Source organism: Carcharhinus amblyrhynchos, chromosome 12 (assembly GCF_965287045.1).
Source record: "Carcharhinus amblyrhynchos chromosome 12, sCarAmb.v2.hapA, whole genome shotgun sequence".
NCBI lineage: Eukaryota > Metazoa > Chordata > Chondrichthyes > Carcharhiniformes > Carcharhinidae > Carcharhinus > Carcharhinus amblyrhynchos.
Window position 1 is genome coordinate 74286866 of NC_137335.1, and position 22488 is coordinate 74309353.

Below are 22488 nucleotides of genomic sequence, written 5' to 3' on the forward strand. Positions count from 1 at the left end.
TCATGTAGACGCAGGGGGAGACTAAGCAGACTCCACACAGGCAGTGACCGAAGCCAGGAATTGAACCTGGTTCCCTGGTGCGTGTGAGGCAGCATTGCTAACCACTGTGCCATCATGCTGCCCCATTATGTAACATTGAATGCAAGAGGAACTGGCAATTTAAATCAGAGCATTATTATCTGGGATTTTAAAGTACTCTATGCTTTGTAGTGCCCACTAACTGTGAAGGAAATCATTCCTTTAATGTAGGAATAACCTCATGACTGGCCTCACAATAGATTGAGTGCAGCAAAGCCACAGATTCAGGCGGCAATGAACCACTGAGTTAACAACTTCAGGAGAGGAAAGGGAACAATGAAGAACAAAAGAAGTGCTTCCTTTTAAATCAAAATTGAAAAGGGAGTTAAAAGTTCACGGTATTTCTTTGCTTTTCTTTTTTAGTGTCCTTGGATAACAGAAAAATTGTTCTGGCTTTTAAGAGTGGGAGCACCGAGTGGAGATACTGGGGATGTGCATTGAGGAACAAGTGCTAACTTAGGTCAGTGAAGTTTATTTATTGGTCACAGGTAGGCTTGCATTAACACTGCAAAGAAGTTACTGTGAAATTCCCCTAGTCATCACACATGGCGCCTGTTCGGGTCAATGCACCTAACCAGTACATCCTTCAGACCGTGGGAGAAAACTGGAGCACCTGGAGGAAACCCATGCAGACACTGGGAGAAAGTACAAACTCCACACAGATAGTGACGCAAGCCGGGAATCAAATCCAGGTCCCTGGTGCTGTGAGGCAGCAGTTCTAACTGTAAGACTTTTGAATGGATCAACATCATACTAAGCTGATTTATACCCCAGCTATGACTGTAATATGACATTCTGCACTCTCTCCGTTCTTTCTCTATGGATGGTATAGTTTGTCTGTAGAGCACACAAAGCAATCTTTAGTAGTGTTAAGGAATTTGGTGCAGGTGGGAGCTTCTTGTAAGTTTATCTCAAACCATAACTGAGAGTGTCAGATTCTGACTTAGAACTTTAAAAATGCAAGCCAGTTAAAAAAAAGGCCTTGTTTTAGCAGTTGCCACCTAGGTTTGAGTTCCTAACCATTTAGAAAACAGACATGTTTTGTGACTGTACACAGTGGGAGCACAGAGTGGAGGGGCAATGGCCTAGTGGTATTATCGCTAGCCTATTAATCCAGAAACTCAGCTGATGTTCTGGGGACCCAGGTTTGAATCATGCCATGACACATGGTGAACTTAGAATTCTTTTAAAAATACTTGGAATTCAGTATCTACTGATGACTGTGAAGCCATTGTCAGAAAAACCCATCTGGTTCACTTTTGGGAAAGGAAATCTGCCGTTCTTACCTGGTCTGGCCCACATGTGACTCCAGGGCCAAAGCAATATGGTTGACTCTCAACTACCCTCAGGCAAGTAGGGATGGGCAATAACAGTTGAATGATATTTCTGAAGCAATTAGTCAAACAAAATGCAATAAAAATAGCAGGACAGCTGATGTGTTGCGGCTGCAATATGTGGGTGCTGTGGGCACCTATGGTACTCTACGGCAAGCACATTTGTAGTAAGTATCTGCAGCTGGAGAACCTTCAGCTCTAAGTTGATGAGCTGGAGTCTGAGCTTCAGACTGGGAGATGGAGGTGGAAAGTTACCCAGACATTTTGTTCCAGGAGGCAATCACACACATATCTCTCAATGAGGAAGTTCTTAATTTGATTTATTTGATTTGATTTATTATTGTCACGTTTTAGTGTACAGTGAAAAGTATTGTTTCTTGCGAGCTATACAGACAAAGCGTACCGTTCATAGAGAAAGAAAGGAGAGAGTACAGAACGTAGTGTTACAGTCATAAGTAGGGTTAGAGAAAGATCGACTTAATGCGAGGTAGGTGGCAGCAGGGAAGAAGCTGTTCTTGAGTCGATTGAAACGTGACGTCAGACTTTTGTATCTGTTTCCCGATGGAAGAAGGTGGAAGAGAGAATGCCTGGAGTGCATGGGGTCCTTGATTATGCTAGCTGTTTTGCCGAGGCAACGGGAAATGTAGACAGAGTCAAAGGGTGGGAGGCTGGTTTGTGTGATGGACTGCTTCATTCACGGCCCTTTGTAGTTTCTTGCGGTCTTTGGCAGAGCAGGAGTTCTGAACTGGCTCAGAGGTCATGGACAGGAGGGTATGATTGTGAAGAGCATGGCGAACAAGAAGGAAGCAATGGAAAAACTTCAGCCCAGTAATTGTCCAGCATGTTCATGGTTCCTGCAGTTTTATGGATGAGCAAACTGACCATGGCATTGTGATACAGGAAGCCATTCAAATTGAGGGAGTAAATGTACTTGGATTAGGGACAGTATAATTAGAGGGATAGCTTTTGTTTTTTGGAGTCAGGGTCTTGTGTTCTGAAAGTTGTGTTGCCTACTTGGTGCCAGGGTTAAGGACATCTTCTCAGGAGATGGAGAGGAACTTGGAGTTGGAAGGGAAGGATCCAGATGTTGTACTCCATATCATTGCCATATCTTACATTGGTAAGAGGGAGTATAAACAAAACGGAGAACGGAGAACGGAGTTGAGGAGGAACTTCTTCACTCAAAGGGTGGTGAATCTCTGGAATTCTCTGCCTGTTGAAGTGGTGGAGGCTGCCTCGCTAAATATTTTTAAGAAGCGGGTTGATGGGTTCTTGATAAGAGAGGGGATTAAGGGTTATGGGGAGAGGGCGGGAAAGTGGAACTGAGCCACGACAGATCAGCCATGATCTTATTGAATGGCGGGGCAGGCTCGAAGGGCTAGATGGCCTACTCCTGCTCCTATTTCTTATGTTCTTATGTTCTTAAAAAGGCAGAACCTTAAGGATAATATTCTCTGAATTGCTACCTGTGCAGTGAGCCAATTGACAAAGGGTAAATAAGGATATATGTGTGACTCGAAGATTAGTGGGAGAAATGACTTTGATTCATGGGGTACTGGCACCAGTATTGGGGAAAGAGGGAGCTGTACTGTTGGGATTGTCTTCACTCGAACTATGCTGAATCATGTAACTAAGGCTTTAAACTAAAAAGAGGCATTGGGAGATAGTTCATGTGAGGGGAGATTTGGAAGTTAAAGAGAAAGGACAAGGCAGTAGCGCAGGGTGACAATGTGGGTAATAATAGTCAGAGTGTGATATAGAAACATAGAAGATAGGATCAGGAGGAGGCTATTTGGCCCTTCAAGCCTGCTCCACCATTCATTAAGATCACGGCTGATTGTCCAACTTGCCTAATCCTACTTTCTCCCCATAACTTTTGATCCCATTCACCGCAAATGTTTTATTTGGCTGCCTCTTGAATACATTCAATGTTTTGGCAACAACTGCTTCCTGTGATAATGAATTCCACAGGCTCACCACTCTTTGGGTGAAGAAATATCTCCTCACCTCCATCCTAAATGGTGTACTCTGAATCCTCAGACTGAGAACCCTCGTGACAAGAAGGGACAGAGTGCGCAAACATAAGTACACCAAACATATGGTCAGAGTAGGAAAAGAATGGCTTCAAACTAAGCTAAACTGTCAGAGGGATTAGCAGGGTAAATATGTAGGGTTTAGGGGATAGGGCCTGGATGGAATTGTGGTTAGTGCAGACTCGATGGGCAGAATGGCATTCTTCTGCACTGTAGGGATCCTATGATTCTAACAAAGTTTAAAGTTTATTTATTGGTGTCACAAGTAGGCTTACATTAACATTGCAATGAAGTTACTGTGAAAATCCCCTAGTGTCACACTTGTCCGGGTACACTGAGGGAGAATTTAGCACAGCCAATGCACCTAACCAGCATGTCTATTGGACTAAGCTAGCAATGCCCACATGCTACGAATGAATAAAAAAAAGTGTATACCTCATGCTGATGCTTTCCATCCTTATCAGTTGTTTAAATATTCCTATTTTTGTCGCACTTAATAAGCCACCCTGTAACTCAAAATCTGCAGCATGAGATAAACAACGCTTCGAGGACCTGTCAACATCCTGTAAATAGTACATTGTCAGCTTTTAGTGAGGTGAATTCCAAAGCAACATATCTGTTGCCTTGAAAGAAATGTAGAAACAGAGGAAACCTTCAGGGATGTGTTTATGTTTGATATAAAGTCTCCCAAGCCTGGCAAAGCCTATAAGACCAATATATCTGGCCTGATTCTGTTCTAAATTAATTTATGGGAATAGGTGTCACTGGTTAGACCAGGTTTCATTGCCCATTCCTAATTCTCCCTTGGGAAGATAGTGATGAGTTGCTGCAGTCCACATGGTGTTGGTACGCCCATCATGCCGTTAGGGAGGGAATGAAGTAGAGAATCTGGTGAACTGGGTGCAGCGGCAATAATCTCTCCCTCAGTGTCAACAAAATAAAAGAGATAGTCATTGACTTCAGGAAGCGTGGTGGAGAACATGCCCCTGTCTACATCAATGGGGACGGAGTAGAAATGGTCAAAAGCTTCAAGTTTTTGGGTGTCTCGATCACCAACAACCTGTCCTCTATGCCAACGCTATAGTTAAGAAAGCCCGCTAACGCCTCTATTTTCTCAAAAGACTATAAATTTGGCATGTCTGCTATGACTCACACCAACTTTTACAGATGCACCATAGAAAGCATTCTTTCTGGTTGTATCACAGTTTGGTATGGCTCCTGCTCTGCCCAACACTGCAAGAAACTACAAAAGGTCATGAATATAACCCAATCCATCATGCAAACCAGCCTCCCATCCATTGATTCTGTCTACACTTCCTGCTGTCTCGGCAAAGCAGCCAGCATAATTAAGGACCCATACACCCCGGACATTTTCTCTTTCACTTTCTTTGGTCGGGAGAAAGATACAGAAATCTGAGGTCACTTACCAATTGACTCAAGAACAGCTTCTTCCCTGCTGCCATCAGACTTTTGAATGGACCTACCTCGCATTAAGTTGATCTTTCTCTACACCGTAGCTATGCCTGTAACACCACATTCTGCACTCTCTCCTTTCCTTCTCTATGAAAGATATGCTCTGTCTGTATAACGTGCAAGAAACAATATTTTTCACTGTATACTTAGACATGTGACAATAATAAATCAAATCAAATAAATCAAATTCCAGGATTTTGACCCAGCGACAGTGAAGGAACGGGGATATAGTTCCGTGTTAGAATGGTGTATGACTTGGAGGAAACTTCCAGGTGATGCTGCTTCCATTCATCTGCTTTCCTCAGAGTCACGGGCTTGGAACTTGCTATTAATGGATATTGGTGAGTTGCTGCAGTGCACCTTGCATATGATACACATTGCTGCCACGGTGCGTCACTGGCTATTTATCTCTCAATCAACATCATGGAAATAGATTGTTGGTCATTATCACTTTGCTGGTAGTGGGAGCTTGCTGTGCAAGAATTAACTGCCATGTTTCCTATAGTATGACAGTGGTTGCGCTTCAAGCCTGGTGGCAAGCAGGTTGGCCATCTCCCAAGCCTAGCAATGAGACCCTACTCATGCAAAACCCAGCTCCACTGGGTGGGGCATGTCTTTCATATGCCTGACACCAGCAATTTGAGCAACTGTTTTACTTGAAGCTCAGTCGCGGCAGGAGACTCGAGGACAGACAAAGTTCTTCAGGGATATCCTCAAAGCATCCCTGAAGAGGCCAAATGTACCTGTCACCTTGTGGGAGGCCCTGGCTTGTGACATGTATTAGTGTACAGTGATAAATATTGTTTCTTGCACACTATACAGGCAATGCATACCATTCCTAGAGTATATAGGGGAGAAGGAAAGGAGAGGATGCAGAATGTAATGTTACAGTCAGAGCGAGCGTGTAGAGAAAGATCAACTTAATATGAGGTAGCTCCATTCATAAGTCTGATGGCAGCAGGGAAGAAGCTGTTTTTGAGTTGATTGGTATGTAATCTCAGATTTCTGTATCTTTTTCCTAACAGAAGAAGGTAGAAGAGAGAACGCCTGGGGAGTGTGGGGTCCTTGATTATGCTGGCTGCTTTTCCAAGGCAGCGGGGTCAATAAATGAGAAGCTGGTTTGCATGATGGACTCAGTCTTCATTCACAACCCTTTTTAGTTTCCTGCAGTCTTGGTCAGAGCAGGAGCCATGCCAAGCTGTGATGTATCCGGAAAGGGTGCTTTCTCTATGGTGCATCTGCAAAAATTGGTGAGAGTTGTAGCAAACATGTTGGGAAATTGTAGAGGTGAAACTGAGGGCTTGGATGGAGTGTACAAACCTCCCAATAGCCCATCTACCCGATCCCTCATGCATTGCCTGCCCCACATGTGGAAACAAACATCTGCAGGTTGCACATCGGACTCATCAGCCATCTCAGGACACATTGAACTGGAGTGGAAGCAAGTCATCCTTAGTCCTGAAGGAAAGGCAAAGAAATGCAATGGAAGCAAGGGACAGGCAAAGAAGACATTTTGAAAGTACATCATTTTCTATGAAGTGCTTTAGAATGTCCTGAGGATATGGAATGTGCTATACAAATGCAGCTCTTTTTGTAGCTTCAGTTCAAATGGAAGCCCCCAGAGAGCGATGAAGGGCATTAAATTAAAAAGTATATATGAGAGCAGGATTTACATGAACAGTTTCTGAAATTAAAATAAAGCATTAGAATTTAAAGAGATGAGGGGGCAGGTGAGAATTCTTTTTACTGCAGTAAATGAAACTGGAATGCATTGCCTGGAAACATTGTGGAAGCAGTTTCATTATTAACTCTGTAAAAGGAATTTAACATAAGCCTTGAAGAGAAAACATTGGTACAGCTCAGGGGAAAGATCAAGGGCCATGGGACTCATTGAAATGTCTTTTCAAAGAGCCAGTACAGATATGATTGTTTAAATGACCACCTTTGTGCTGTAAGGTGCTATTGGCTGATATTTTGTATCCAAAAAATGGATGGACTATATTGTCAGGTCAGATGTCAAATAGAAATATAGAAAAGAGGAGCAGGAGGAGGCCATTCAGCCCTTCCAGCCTGTGCTGCCATTATGATCATGGCTGATCATCGGACTCAACAGTCTGAGCTTGCCTTCCCTTCCATATCCTTTGATCCCTTTCACCCCAAGACCTATATCTAACTCCTTCTTGAAAACATAGGACCTCAACCGTTCTCTGTGGTAGTGAATGCCATAGGCTCACTACTCTCTGAGTGAAGAAATTTGTCCTCACCCCAACCCTAAAAAGTTTACCCTATATCCTCAAATTGTGACCCCTGGTTCTGGACTCCCCCACCATCAAGAACATCCGACTCTTGCATCTACCCTGTCTAGACCTGTCAGAATTTTATAGGTTTCTATGAGATCCTCCCCTCATTCTTCCAAACTCCAGCAAATATAATCCTAACCAACTCAATCTCATATATGTAAGTCCCTCCATCCTAGGAATCAGCCTGGTAAACATTCTCTGCACTCTCTCAAAGCAAGAACATTCTTCCTCAGATAAGGAGACCAAAATTGCACACAATATTCTAGGTGTGTCCTCACCAAGACCCTGTATAACTGCAGCAAGACATAAGTGTGCGCTTAAGGACATTAATGTTCTGTAGCACCGAATATGATATATCCTCCAACATAAGGTAATTCCTGGAAAAACGGGAACTGGCCTCTACATCATTTTAGCAACAGTAAGTAGTCTTACAACACCAGGTTAAAGTCCAACAAGTTTATTTTGGTAGCACCAGATAAACCTGTTGGACTTTAACCTGGTGTTGTGAGACTACTTACTGTGCCTACTCCAGTCCAACACTGGCAACTCCACATCATCACTTCAGCAAGATACTGATAAATAGTAAAATACCACAATCAAACATGGATAAGTCTAAGGATAATCTCAAATCACTTATTAGCTGAATCCTGGAAATTACATGTAGCAAGGAAGTGGCCACCATCTGCATCTCTCAGTATCTTGCTTGCTTGAAGGATGTTGGCTAACATGAAGGATACTGTACAGGATGAGTGTTCAATATTCCACTAGCCAGTTCAGCTTTTTTATGGTATGAATATTGAAAACATATAGAAGAGTTTTTAGAGTTTTTGGATTCACTGCAGAACCTCTCAAGATAAAGGTATGGCTGCTGTAGTAAGAACATAAGAACATAAGAAATAGGAGCAGGAGTAGGCCATCTAGCCCTTCGAGCCTGCCCCGCCATTCAACAAAATCGTGGCTGATCTGAAGTGGATCAGTTCCACTTTCCCGCTCTCTCCCCATAACCCTTAATTCCCTTGTCTATCAGAAACGTATCTACCCGTGACTTAAATATATTCAGCGAGGTAGCCTTCACCATTTCAATGGGCAGAGAATTCCAGAGACTCACCACCCTTTGAGTGAAGAAGTTCCTCCTCAACTCCGATCTAAACTGCGCCCCCCCCCCCACGCCTTATTTTGAGGCTGAGCCCTCTAGTTCTGCTATTCTTTCTTAGCGGGAAGAATGTCTCTACCTCTACCCTATCTATCCCCTTCATTATCTTATATGTCTCTACGAGATTCCCCCTCAGCCTTCTAAACTCCAACGAGTACAGACCCAGTCTATTCAACCTCTCCTCATAGGCTAACCCCCTCATCTCCGGTATCAGCCTAGTGAGCCTTCTCTGCACTCCCTCCAAGGCCTTCTGCAAATGCGGCGACCAAAACTGCACACAGTACTCCAGTTGCGGCCTCACCAGTACCCTGTGCAGTTGCAGCAAGACCTCCCTACATTTATATTCTATCCCCCTTGCTATAAAGGCCAGCATTCCATTTGCCTTCTTGATCACCTGCTGCACCTGCAGACTGGGTTTTTGCGATTCGTGCACAAGGACCCCCAGGTCCCTCTGCACTGTAGCATGCTGCAGCTTTTCGCCTTTTAAATAATAATCCCTTCTACTATTATTTCTACCAAAATGGATAACCTCACATTTGCTAACATAGTGAAACGATCATAGTTCTCCCCTTAATTGGGCTGGAGGTATCCCGCCAAACTTGGTAGCTTTCTACTTGGAGAGTTAAACTAAGGTAAATGCTACCTTAAATATTGATGGATAGCTTAAATATCTCTCTGTAGTGGCTCCTGTAACGTAAATAAGATGATACTTTCTTTTCCTAGAAGTATTAATGTTGTGATTATCATCATATGTGAATTGCATGTCTGATTCTTTAATAAACTTTTACATAATTTAAGAAAGTATATCATATCATATAATCTTCTGCATCCAAACTCAAAAAATCATCTTTGTACACTCTTCAGTGGAGAGGTACATTGCTGAGGAGAGATGCCTGGCTCCTTATCATATCCAGGTTGTTATAATTCAGTTAAAAGGCCATCGGGGACAGTGATATTCTTTTGTGACTTCATTCCTTTGGGAGGAGTTAGATTCGTGCTTCAAATCCATTTTGAGGTCTTTCGTGAGAGCGATCATCCAGGGAGTGTGCAGCCTCACAGTGCCAGGGACTTGGGTTCGATTCCCGGCTTGGGTCACTGTCTGGGTGGAGTCTGCATGTTCTCCACGTTTCTGTGTGGGTTTCCTCCGGGTATTCCGGTTTCCTCCCACAGACCAAAGATGTGTGGGTTACGTGGATTGGCCATGCCATATTGCCCCTTAGTGTCAGGGGGACTAGCTAGGGTAAATGCACGGGGTTATGGGGATAGGGTCTGGGTGGAATTGTGTTTGGTGCAGATTCCATGGGCCAAACGGCCTCCTTCTTCACTGTATCAATTCTATGATACTCTAGGATAGTCCCAAAATGGGGCCAGGATTATCATTCACTTCAAATTTTTCACTTGTTCCTTTGTGGCTTGTGGGATCTTGCTGCACTTATCTACAAAATCGCCATGATTGCTATTCTGATGCACTTTGAGATAGTCAGCAAGGAGCTTTTTTAATGCAATTTCTTTCTGTTCTCCTTTCTGGGAATATTGCAGGGATATTCTGAGGGGGGTGAGGTCCTTCACTGATTGGAAATACAGCTATAACATTGTACTTGATCATAGACCCTGACACGATATGAATGCAAAATCAGCAACTCCTGATGTGAGTCAGGATTAAAAGCAGTGTTATTTTTCATGCAATGCAAAGTTTCATGGAATATTGCCCCTGATTAAAGGCTCAGTTTTACAGCACAGTTAGATGCCTTTTGGCCCATCAGGTCTATGTCAGCCATCAACCATCTAACCCCATTTTCCAGCACTTTGTCTGTCATCTTATCATAGAATCATAGAATCTCTATAGTGCAGAAGGAGGTTGTTTGGCCCATTGAGTCTGCACTGACCACAACCCCACCAGGTCCTTTCCCATTGTCCCACATATTTTACCTGCCAGTCCTCCTGACACCAAGTGCAATTTACTATGGCCAATCAACCTAACCCACACATCCTTGGACTGTCTGTGGAAACTGGGCCACCCGGAGGAAACCCACATAGACACAGGAGAATGTGTAAACTCCACATAAACAATCACCCGAGGCTGGAATTGAACCTGGGTCTGTGGCACTGTGAGTAGCAGTGCTGACCTCTGTGCCACTGTGCTGCCTATAACCATGTATGCTGTGACGTGTCAAGTGCTCAGCTAAATGCTTCTTAAATGTTATGAGTGCTCCAGTGATGTGCAGGTTAGGTTAATTGGCCAGGCTAAATTGGCCTTAGTGAAGGGGGACTAGCAGGGTAAATGTGCGGGGTTACGTGGATAGGGCCTGCGTGGGATTGGTGTTGATGCAGTCTCGATGGGCTGAAAGGCCTCCTTCTGCTCTGTAGGGATTCTATGATTCTATGTTCCCATCTCTACCACCCTTTCAGGCAGTGAGTTCCTGATTCTCACCACCCTTTAGGTGAAAAAGCTTTTTCTCAAATCCTCTCTAAATCCCCTGCCCCTTAGTTTAAATCTATGTCCCTTGGTTATTGACCCCTCTACTAAGAGGAAAAGTTTCTTGCTATCTACCCCATCTATGTCCCTCATCGTTTTGTACATTGCAATCAAGCAACCCCCCCAACCTTCTCTGCTCTAAGGAAAACAACCCCAGCCTATCCAGCCTCTCTTCATGGCTGAAATGCCCAGGCAACACCCTGGTGAATCTCCTCTGCACCCTTTCTAGAGCAATCAAATACACCCTATAGTGTGGTGACCTGAACTGCACACAGTACTCTTGCTGAGGCCTAATGAGCATTTTACACAGGTCCATCATAATTTCCCTGCTCTTGTAGCCAGTGCCTTGGTTAATAAAAGCAAGTATTGAATGCTGTGCCAATTAAACCCTTTCTATAAGGTTTGGATGTCTATCTAGTTCTGAAAGAAAGCGAGAATTATACCAACAAGCAGAGATATTGATGATCAAATACTCTGAGGATGACTAGTGCTCTAGTTCTTTGGGGATCTCGGGAATATTATCTGCGAAAAGTGGCCAGTCAGGGCTGAATTATTTATGATTTAACATTAGGCTGATATTCTATACGTTTCAGTTGGCCACATGTGGGCTTTACAGAATTATCATGCAGAGATTTCTTCTTGCTTGGCTGTGTGCCTTTTGCAGGAGGTTAATTATAACTGAGGAGGTTCTGTGGCTGTGTGAACCATACAGAGTCCAACTGATGTAGTAGCTTGGGTGAGCTGAAATACCCAATGTTGCAATGTCTATTCCAATGCCCTTCCAGGCAAAGCATTCAGCAATCGTCCTAAAGCATGAGACGCCACTCAAATAACTGCCCCTGCATGTATTGGGAAGGAATGTCTGAGGTGAGCATTTGAGCCATCAGCTGTTTGCACTGTCTGATTTGTCATTGAATGACGAGCTGTCCTGTGAATTCTGATTAGTCCGATACAGCAACGCGAATTACAGTGCAGTGATCCACAGTGAATCTCACCTAAGGAGTCATCTGAATTAAACAAATGCCCAATGGCAGATGCCAAGGACTTGAGTTCGAGGTAACCTCATCTTGGGGCTCAAATGTCGTTACAAACCACACGAGGAATCTCCGTACCATTTACTTGAACATTAGCCTACCCCTGAGGTCGCAGTATGGAACTAAATCTTATCAGTGTAATCTAAAGGCAGCAAGCAGTAAGATTTCAAACAGCAGGAATGCAGGAATTAAAAACACATTTATTTGCAACAAATAAGCATTGCTGAATTTATAATTCTGTTGGCAATTAACTTTCCAAATAGATCACTGATAGCTGGGGATGAAATGTATTTTCATAGTGTTTGCAACTTAGGGAGCCAATTGGTTTTTTAATAAATTTTGATATTGTTTTGAAAATATAAGGTCTTCTGTATCTAAACTCGAGAATACATCACTGTGCACTCTTTGGAATAGGGGTACATTAGGGGTGAGGGTGGGGGGTGATCTCTGGCCTCCCTGTGTTGTGTTTCTTGCAGTAAAAAGTCTGACAACACCAGGTTTTAGTCCAACCGATTTATTTGATAGTAAACTCACAAGCTTTCGAGGGGACTCCCTCTTCGTCAGGTGAATGGAGAGTTCTGGCCTCGGACAGAGCATATAAAGCACAGACATGTGTGTAGGACGGTCTCAACAGGGATCTTGGGTTCATGTTGCACTATCTGTAACCCCCGTGACTTGCCTGGGTTTGCAAAACCTCACTCACTGTGCTGTCTGGAGACAATACGCATCTCTTTAACCTGTGATCAGTGCTCCTTCCACACACATTGTCAGCCACTTTAGGACTTGAACAGCAGGTTAGGTGTAAAGACTCGCATTCTAATCAGTAATCTCTAAACTGTCTGTGCTTTATATGCTCTGTCCGAGGCCAGAACTCTCCATTCACCTGATGAAGAGGGAGTCCCCTCGAAAGCTTGTGAGTTTATTACCAAATAAATCGGTTGGACTAAAACCTGGTGTTGTCAGACTTTTTACTGTGTTTACCCCAGTCCAACGCCGGCACATCCACATTGTGTTTCTTGCAGCAGGAGGTGGTGTGATATTCGATAATGTCAGGATCTTCTGGTCCCACCACTGTCAATGGGATTTTCTATTGACTGCACCCCGTTTTGGCAGGAGGAATAGAAAAAAAGTTTATTATCCAAATGGTGAGAGATTGCAAAGCTCTGAATCGCAGGGGGATCTGGGTGTCCTAGTGCATCAATTACAAGAGACTAGTACACAGGTACAGCAAGTGATTAAGGAAAGCTGATAGAATGTTATCATTTATTGTGAGGGGAGTCGATTACAAAAGTAGGGAGGTTCTGCTTCAGTTCTACAGGGTGCTGGTGGGACCACATCTGGAGTATTGTGTACAGAAGAGGTTTCCTTTTTAAAGGAGCAGATGTAAATGCATTAGGAGCAGTTCAGAGAAGGTTTGCTAGCCTAATAGCAGGAATGAGCAGGTTGTCTAATGGGGAAAGACTGGAGAGTTAGATTTGTATTTAATAGAGTTGAAAAAAGTAACAGGAAATTTGAGTGAAATCTTTAAGATCTTGATGGAGTATTGACAGGGTGGATTTAGAGAGGATGTTTCCTCTTGTGGGAGAATCTAGAACTAGGGAGTCACTGTTTAAAAATAAGGGGTCATTCATTTAAGACAGGGATGAGAAATTTTTACTTTCAGAGGGTCATGAGTCAGTGTAACTCTCTTCCTCAAAGGGCAATGGAAGCTGAATCTTTGAGTACTTCTTAGACAAAGTAGATATATCCTTGATTAACACAAGGGTGATAGTCATGAATGAACCCACTCCATCACGCAAACCAGCCTCCCATTCATTGACTCTGTCTACACTTCCCGCTGCCTCTGAAAAACAGCCAGCATAATTAAGGACCCCACACACCGGACGTTCTCTCTTCCACCTTCTTCTGTCGGGAAAAAGATTCAGAAGTCTAAGTAAGTCAGTGTAATCTTACATCACACCTAAAGGCTACAAGCCTCAAATAGCAAAATCAAGAAGCAGAGAGTTGGCATAAATGAGTATTTATCTGATTGGCAGGATGTGATGACTGATGTGCTGCAGGGATCAGTCCTGGGGCCTCAACATTTCCAAATTACATAAATGACTTGGATAAGGGACTGAAGGTATGGTTGCTAAATTTGTTGATGATTTAATGATAGGTAGGAAAGTAAATTGTGAAGAGGATGTTAGGAGACTAAAACAGGACATTAATAGGTTCATTATGGCAAATGGAGTATAATGTGGGCAAATGTGAAATTGTCCATTTTGGCAGAAAAAATAAAAAAAGTTTATCATCCAAATGTTGAGAGATTACCGAGCTCTGCGTTGTGGAGGGATCTGGGTTGTCCGAGTGCAACAATTTCAAAAGGCTAGTATACAAGTTCTCAAGAACAGCTTCTTCCCTGCTGCCATCAGACTTTTGAATGGACCTAGATCATATCTTGCTCTACACCCTAGCTATGACTGTAATACTACATTCTGCACCTTCTGCTTTCCCTCTCTATGTACAGTATGCTTTGTATAGCCCAAAAGAAATAATACTTTTCACTGCATCCCAGTGTATGTGACAATAATAAATCAAATCAAATATTTTAATATTTTTAAGGCACAGTAGGTAGATTCTTGATTAACACAAGGGTGAAAATATTGCCAGGGCAAGCAGAAGTGAGGTTGAGGTTACAAGCAGATCAGCATTGAATGGCGGAGTAGATACAACAGGCCGAGTGGCTGACTCCTGCACCTAATTCATATGTTCGTATGAATACCCTGAGATCAATTGCGTGAGCCTACATTCTGACTACCTACATTCCGACTTAGGTTAGTGACTCAAGAAAGAGCAAGTTTATGCAATTTGTTGACAGGCTATGATAAAGTTTCTGTTTTCTGAATTTGTTTCTCCTATCTATCATGCTGCAAACAGTTTGATTATACTCCACGGAGCGGTAAATTCTCTCTGACTTGTCGCTGGTTCAGAGTTACCACGACAGTAAATGTGTGTATGACATAAACAAATGCGTTATATTGATGACATTACTGATAAAAGAATGTTGCCTCTTTTCTCGCGTGGCCTGACATTGAAATATTGGCTATCATTCATACGATATGTATTATGTATGGAAAAGGAGCTCGCTGTGGAGGGAGGTGCTGAGCCTTAAGCAACTATAATCAAAACTGTATTCGCCATTCTGTGCCACAAGCTAAACTCTCTTCCTTCGCTAGTGGTCAAAGGGGAATGTTGGCTGGGACAGAACGAATTTCTTGTACACGTACCATTGGAAGCTGAGGCTCTGTTCAAATAGGAACCATGGCTGAACATCCAATCCCCAGCAATGCATCCCCAACAAAGAGTGCTGAGGTGAGAATGTCCTCAACTAAGCCAAACCACCCGGGTAGTGGACCGACAAAGAGGTCCCTGAATTCTTGTGAAGATAAATTTATTTATTCGTGTCACAAGTAGGCTTACTTTAACACTGTAATATGGGAGGCATGGTAGCACAGTAGTTAGCACTGCTGCCTCACAGTGTCAGGGACCCGGGTTCAATTCCCAGCTTGAGTCTGCGTGGGCTTCCTCCCACATTCTGAAAAACATGTTGGTCAGGTGCATTGACCTGAACTGGTGCTGGACTGTGGCAAGTAGAGGAGTTTCACTGTAACTTCATTGCAGTGTTAATGTAAGCCTTATTTGTGACTAATAAATAAACTTAAACTTAAGTTATTGTGAAAATCCCTGAGTAACCACACTTTGACGCCCGTTCGGGTACACTGAGGGAGAATTTAGCACGACCAATGAACCTAACCAGCACGTCTTTCAGACTGTGGAGGAAACCAGATCACCCGGAGGATACCCACGCAGACAGCATGCAGACTCCGCGCAGTCAGTGACCCAAGCCAGGAATTGAATCTAGATCCCTTGTGCTGTGAGACAGCAATGCTAACCACTGTGCCACCATGATTCTAGAGTAGCAGCTGCAACACGCAATGTATTGAACAACTTCCTATTTTACTTTGTTTTTTTGTTAAACCAAAGAGCTATTATGTTCCTAGATATATATATGCACAAACACAGTCAGCTCAACACAGTTTGTTTGGGTTCTAAGGGAGTTGCTACTGTTCGCTGACAACTTGAGATTCCAGCTCTTTATTTATTCACGGGGGAGGTACACCTGACTGTCAGGTGGATTGTAGGAGAGGTAGGAAAAAAACCTACGCTGACAATCTGAAAAGCAAAACTAGCACAAGCCGGAGACTCAAGGCAGCTCTGTCAACACTTGAAAAAGAAAGGACAGGTTTGTGTTTGAGTGGAGACCTCTTTATCACAACAGTGTTTTCCTTTGAGGAAAGAAACAGCCTTTTCCCATTTTGGTGGGTTCATGTGCAGTCCCAGAAGTTTTGAGGATTACAGTTTTTGTTTTATTCATTCATGGGACATGGGCGTGACTGGCTGGACCAGCATTTATTACCCATCCCTTGTTGCCCTTACTGAATGGCTATTTCAGAGGGTGGTTGAGAGACAACTACATTGCCATGGCTCTGGAGTCACATGTGGGCCAGACCAAGTAAGAAACCAGATTTCCTTCCCTAAAGGACATTAGTGAATTAGTCAACTCCGTTTTGCTGATTGGGAAAAACAGCTGCTTCAGTGATACCTTGGCCCTTCACTAACTCACATTCATCAGCTCCCCCATCTATCTATTCCCACTATTATCACTTGCTCCCAGATATTTTGCTTGAAGGATCTCATATCACAAGGACATGGAAAGAGAAATAGTAATTCAACACATTTGTTACATTAAAATAACCTTCTTGCTCCTGGTTAGAATGGACCTATGTTTTCTTTTTATATCTTTTATACCTGCTTGCTGTTAAACTATTCCAATTCCTTTATGGACATGGCGGCTGGGTCAATATTTCCTGCATTAATTGACAGTAAATGATCCTTATTTTCAGTCCATGCCGAGTCTTAGCTCAACGCATCTGTAGATTTTTTCTCTGGTTTCCCTGCACCGTTACAAGCTCATAGCCAATGTTTTCGATTTATTTTTATTTATTATTGTAACAAGAGGGAGTCTAAAACCAGAGGGCATGGGTTTAAGGTGAGAGGGGAGAAATACAAAAGGGTCTAGAGAGGCAATTTTTTCACACAGAGGGTTGTGAGTATTTGGAATGAGTTGCCAGAGGCAGTAGTAAAGGTGGGTACAATTTTGTCTTTTAAAAAGCATTTAATCAGCTTCATGGGTATGATTGGTATAGAGGGATATGTATGGGCCAAACACGGGCAATTGGGACTAGCTTAATGGGCGGCATGGACAAGTTGGGCCAAAGGTCCTGTTTCCATGCCGTAATCTTCTATGACTCTAAGCTTACATTAACGCTGCAATTCAGTTACTGCGAAAATCTATAGTGGCCGCCACACTCCAGTTGCCTGTTCAGGTACACTGAAGGAGAATTTAGCATGGCCAATGCACCTAACCAGCACATCTTTCGGACTGTGGGAGTATACTGGAGCACCCGAAGGAAACCCATGCAAACCATAGGGGAGAACATGCAGATTCCACACAGACAGTGATCCAAGTCAGGAATCGAACCTGGGTTCCTGGCACTGTGAGGCAGCAGTGTTAACAACTGAGCCACCCTGCTGCCCCACTCAATCTCTTCTTTTCGTGGGTTTACAGTTATGGACATCTACGAGCACAAATCAGGAATGTGATGGAATAATCTTCATTTGCCTGGATGAGTATAGCTCCAACAACACTCAAGAAACTTGATACCACCGAGGCAAAAGTAGCCCTGTTAATTGGCATTGAATCCATTCACTCCCTCCATCATTGTGCTATGGCTGCATTGTGCATTCTTTCCAAAACTGCACGGCTACAACTCAACAACACTTCCCAACTATGTAAACAGTACCATCTAGAAGATCAAGAGCAGCAAGAGCATCAGAACACCACCACCAGCAAATTCCCCTCCAGGTGGCAACAGTGGTTCAGTTGTCAGTATTTGAAGTCAGAAAACTGTGGGTTCAAGTCCCATACCAGGCTGATACTCCACTGAAGAGCTGAGGGAATGCCACAGGGTTGGCGAAGCCATGTTTTATGTGAGACATTGAACCAAAGCATAGAGACTGCCTGAACAATATTTCTCTCTCAATCAATGTCATGAAAACAGACTTTCTGGTCATTACCAGATTGCAGTTTGGGGAAACTTACTGTGTACAAACTAACTGCTGTGTCTTCCACAGTACATTAAAAAAAAGCGATGAAGTGCCTTGAGGTATTCTGCAATTGGGAAAGGCATGTTATAAATGCAAGCCTTTTTTCCTTTCCAAATCTCACATCATCCTGACTTGAAAACATATCAGTCCTGGAACTCTCTACTTAACAGCACTTGTGGCTGCAACCTAAGCCACACAGACTGCAGTGGTTCGAGAGAGGGGCTCAAGGACAATTAGGAAAGAGCAATAAATGTTGGTATGTAAGTGATGCCCACATCCCACAGATAAATAAAGAGTAATTGTGAACATTGGGGCCGGGTCTGGGTAGGCAGGCAGCTTTGCTTTTCTGTAGCACATCAATAACTAGGCAGTTCTATATCTAAACACTATTTGCCTGACTTTGTTCCATTTCCCTTCAGCTAACAAAATCAATCAATCTCAGTCTCGAAAATTTCAATTAACCCAGCATCCTGAGCCTTTGGGGAAGCGGATTCCAGCTCTGTGATATCCTCTGCATGCAAAAGTGCTTCCTGACTTCTTCCTAAAGGACTTCTCTGTAAGGGCAGCTCGCCATCAGAGAGTTGTCACGTGAAACTATATTGACTACCTACAATCTTTTACACATGCTTGATGGTACGGAGTTTGAACTTTTCGGGCTGTGTTTTGCCCTGCTCCGCTGGTGGGTTTAAGGCCAGGGATGGGGTATATGTGGTATACCTGCTGCTTGCCAGCCAGCCACTGCCCCCCCACCACGATCTGCATCAATGAGGATGAAGTAGAAATGGTCGAGTGCTTCAAGTATTTAGGTGTTCAGATCACCAGCGACCTGTTCTGGTCTCCGCCCATGTCAACAAGATAGTTAAGAAAACCTACCAATGCCTCTACTTTCTCAGAAGCTGAAGGAAATTTGGCATGTCCACCAAGACTCTCGCCAACGCTTACTGCTGCACCTTAGAAAGCATCCTTTCTTGGTGTATCACATCTTGGCATGGCTCCTGTTCTATCAAAGACTGAAAGAGTCATGAATGAAGCCCAGACCATCACGCAAACCAGCCTCCCATCCATTGACTCTGTCTACGCTTCCCACTGCCTTGGAAAAGCAACCAGCAAAATCAAGGACCCCACACACCCCAGACATCTTTTCTTCCACCTTCTTCCGTTGGGAAAAAGATACAAAAGTCTGAGGTCACGTACCAACCGACTCAAAAACAGCTTCTTCCCTGCTGCCATCAGACCTTTGAATGGACCTATCACGCACCAAGTTGATCTTTCTCTACCCCCCAGCTATGACTGTAACAATACATTCTGCACTCTCTCCTTTCCATTGCTATGAACGGTATGCTTTGTTTGTATAGCACACAAGAAATAATACTTTTCACTGTATACTAATAAATGTGACAGTAATAAATCAAATCAAATTAAAAATCTTACCAACAGCAATGGTGGAGTCAGGCTACTGCCTGCCAGTGAGCCAATTCTGTCCTTTAAGTGGGCAATTAACTAGCAAAGGAAGAGGCCCACACCAAGGAACTGATTCACAGGTCGGCCTCTTGCTGCTTCTACACCCAACTAGGCATGGAGGACCTTTAGCCCGCCCTGAAGTCCCACCCTGCCACGTGGTGCCCACCTCCAGGAACATAAACTGGCCTCCAGTTGTGAGGGGAGCTGAAGACAGCGTGAACATTGGCTTCAATTCACTTCTGTATGAATCTGGTCAGTTACCCAGTCCAAGCCTGTAATTGCAAAATGATCATTGAACTGGAATGCTGGAGAGTGGATCTGCAACATTCGACTCTGTGCCTCCTTCCAATTCTGAACCTGTCTGAAAGGGTAATGGTGGAGGGTGAATCATAACTTTCATAAGAACACAGGAAGTAGGAACAGGAGTGAGGCCTTTTAGTCTGGTTAAAAGAGAATTGGGCGTAAACACAATACAAGAAAAGTAGTTTTGGGAGGTTGGGAAGGATAGCTAAGGGCCAGGATTGGCATATGGCCTGAATAGTCACCTCCTGAGCTGTAAGTCTTTAAACAACCCATCCACTCAACCATTTAAGCCCCCAGCCTACCCCTTATCTGGCAGAGTCTGCAGATCGCACATCAGCCTGTATCGGCCATTTCAGAACTCACTGAACCAGAGGGGAGGCAGGTCACCCTTGATCCTGAGGGGCTGCCTAAGAAGAAGGAAAAGGATTTCATTGCTTAGTGGCACAAGGCTTCCTTCCATTGTATTCCTGTCTTCCAACTCACTATGGCAGCAACATTCAGCGGTAATTGGGCTAAGTGTATTAGGATTTCAGCAACAATCCTACTATTATAATAAGAGTTTAAATAAATTACTTCAGGTTAAGAAAGGGCAAATGTGTTTTCAACTCAGCCGCACAAAAATAATACATGAACCAGTAAAGCAATTAACAAAATAGAAGATATTAAATCTGCGCAAGATGGTTAATCGATTAGGGGTAGAGAGAATTACCTAATGGGTCAAAATTAATATATTCAGGCGTGAATACTAATGACCCTATTCATTGTCTTAATGAGATGTAATTAGGGAAATAGTGGCTCTTTTATTCATATGATAATGTAATCAGAGTGCAATTCATCATTTACTTATAATATAGGTGACGTTTTGCCTGGCTTTCAAAATATTGAGATGTGTTTGTAATTTGACTTCAAGATATTAGTAATGGTTGCATGTTAATAATCCAGTCTAATAATAAGTGAACTGCATGCCTCTCACCGTTAACGTCCAGCACCTCTACTCTTCAATGCCTCATCAACTCCCTCTCTACTTCCACTTAGAGTATTGCGTTCAGTTTGGTCTCGCTTCTCGGCCTTTTGGCTAAGATCAAGTGAAATATCGACATGCTGTACTTGGTTGAAGTCATTGTGTTACACTTTAGCTTCATTTGAAGCAATTTTTTAAAGGGGTATCTCAGCCTTTTGGCTAAGATGCAAATGAGATCAAGCCTTGGAGGAGGAGCTACACCTACTCCAATCAGCTTGGATCATGTAGATCAAGCCCAAGACAGGAGGTGAGGGCCCTGTCTTGTCAGCTTGGATTGGGAATGTCTCAACTTGTTGGGACTCTGAATTGGGTTTGATTTGATTGGATTGAATTGGAATAAAGTTTAAAAAAAAATTGCATTCAGTTTGGTCGCCACATTCCAGGAAGGATGTGGAGGCTTTGGAGAGGGTGTTGCCTGAGCTATATGAGCTATGAGAAGAGGCTGGACAAACTAGGCTTGTTACCTCTGGAGCAGTGGAGGCTGAGGGGAGACTGATAGAAGTCCATAAAATTATGAGAGGTGTAGTTGGGGTTGACAGTCAGAATCTTTTTTCCCAGTGTTGAAATGCCTAATACTAGGGGCATGCACTTGGGGTGAGAGGGGGAATGTTCAAAGGAGATGCGAGGGACAAGTTTTTTACACAGAGAGTGGTAGTTGTCTGGAATGTACTGCCGGGGTGGTGATGGAGATACATACGATAGGGGCATTTGAGGACTTTTAGATAAGCACATAAACATGCAAGAAATAGAAGGCAGGTAGAAGGGATTCAGTTAATTTGGCATCATGTTTGGCACAATGTCGTGGGCTGAAGGGCCTGTTCCTGTGCTGTACTGTTCTATGCTTTATGTTCTACGTACGATGCTGTCTCCAGTGGCAAGACTTCGCATTAATATTAAAGGTAATGCACATCAAGCAACTTTTGATGAATTTGTTACCATTTAACCACAAAAGAAACAATATTAGGAAAAACTCAGGGGATTGTGATTAATTGGATAACTCTTTCAATGACCTAACACTGACATGGTGGGCTGAATGGCCTCTTTTTGTTCCCACAATATGATGCCTCCTTCCAGATTGGACCATTTTCAGAGCATAAAAACAAAATACACAGCAGCTGGAATGGACCATTTGGCCTGATGAACCTGCTCCAATTATGACTGAGATCTTCCATCTCAGCTTCACTTCCCATATTATCCCTAAACCCTTCATTTCCAAAAATCTATTAACTTGTGACTCGAATATGCTCAATGGCTAGGCATCCATAGCTGAGTGTGGGAGAGAAATCCAAAGATTCATAACCTTTTGAGCAAAGACGATTCTTCTCATCTCATTCCTAAATGGCCACAGTAAGAAGTCTCACAACACCAGATTAAAGTCCAACAGATTTATTTGGAATCATGAGCCTTTGGAGCGTTGTTTCTTCATCAGGTGAGCGGAGGGGTAGGTTCACAGCTAAAACGCCAGTCCAATGCTGGCATCTCCATATCCTAAGTGGCCAACCTCTTATTCTGAGACTGTGACCTCTATGTTCTCACTTCCACAGCCAGGGGGAAGCTTGGTCTCATTGTCTGTCCTGCTAACCCCCTTAAGAAATCTACACATTTCAATAAA

At 43.3% G+C, this 22488-nt stretch overlaps 1 non-coding gene across 1 annotated transcript; it reads left to right on the top strand.

Moving 5' to 3' along the window:
- The first annotated feature begins 20910 nt into the window (after positions 1 to 20910).
- Positions 20911 to 21102, top strand: LOC145351226 (U2 spliceosomal RNA). Its single transcript, XR_013888348.1, has one exon. It is a non-coding gene; the product is annotated as a U2 spliceosomal RNA (small nuclear RNA).
- The last annotated feature ends 1386 nt before the right edge of the window (positions 21103 to 22488 follow it).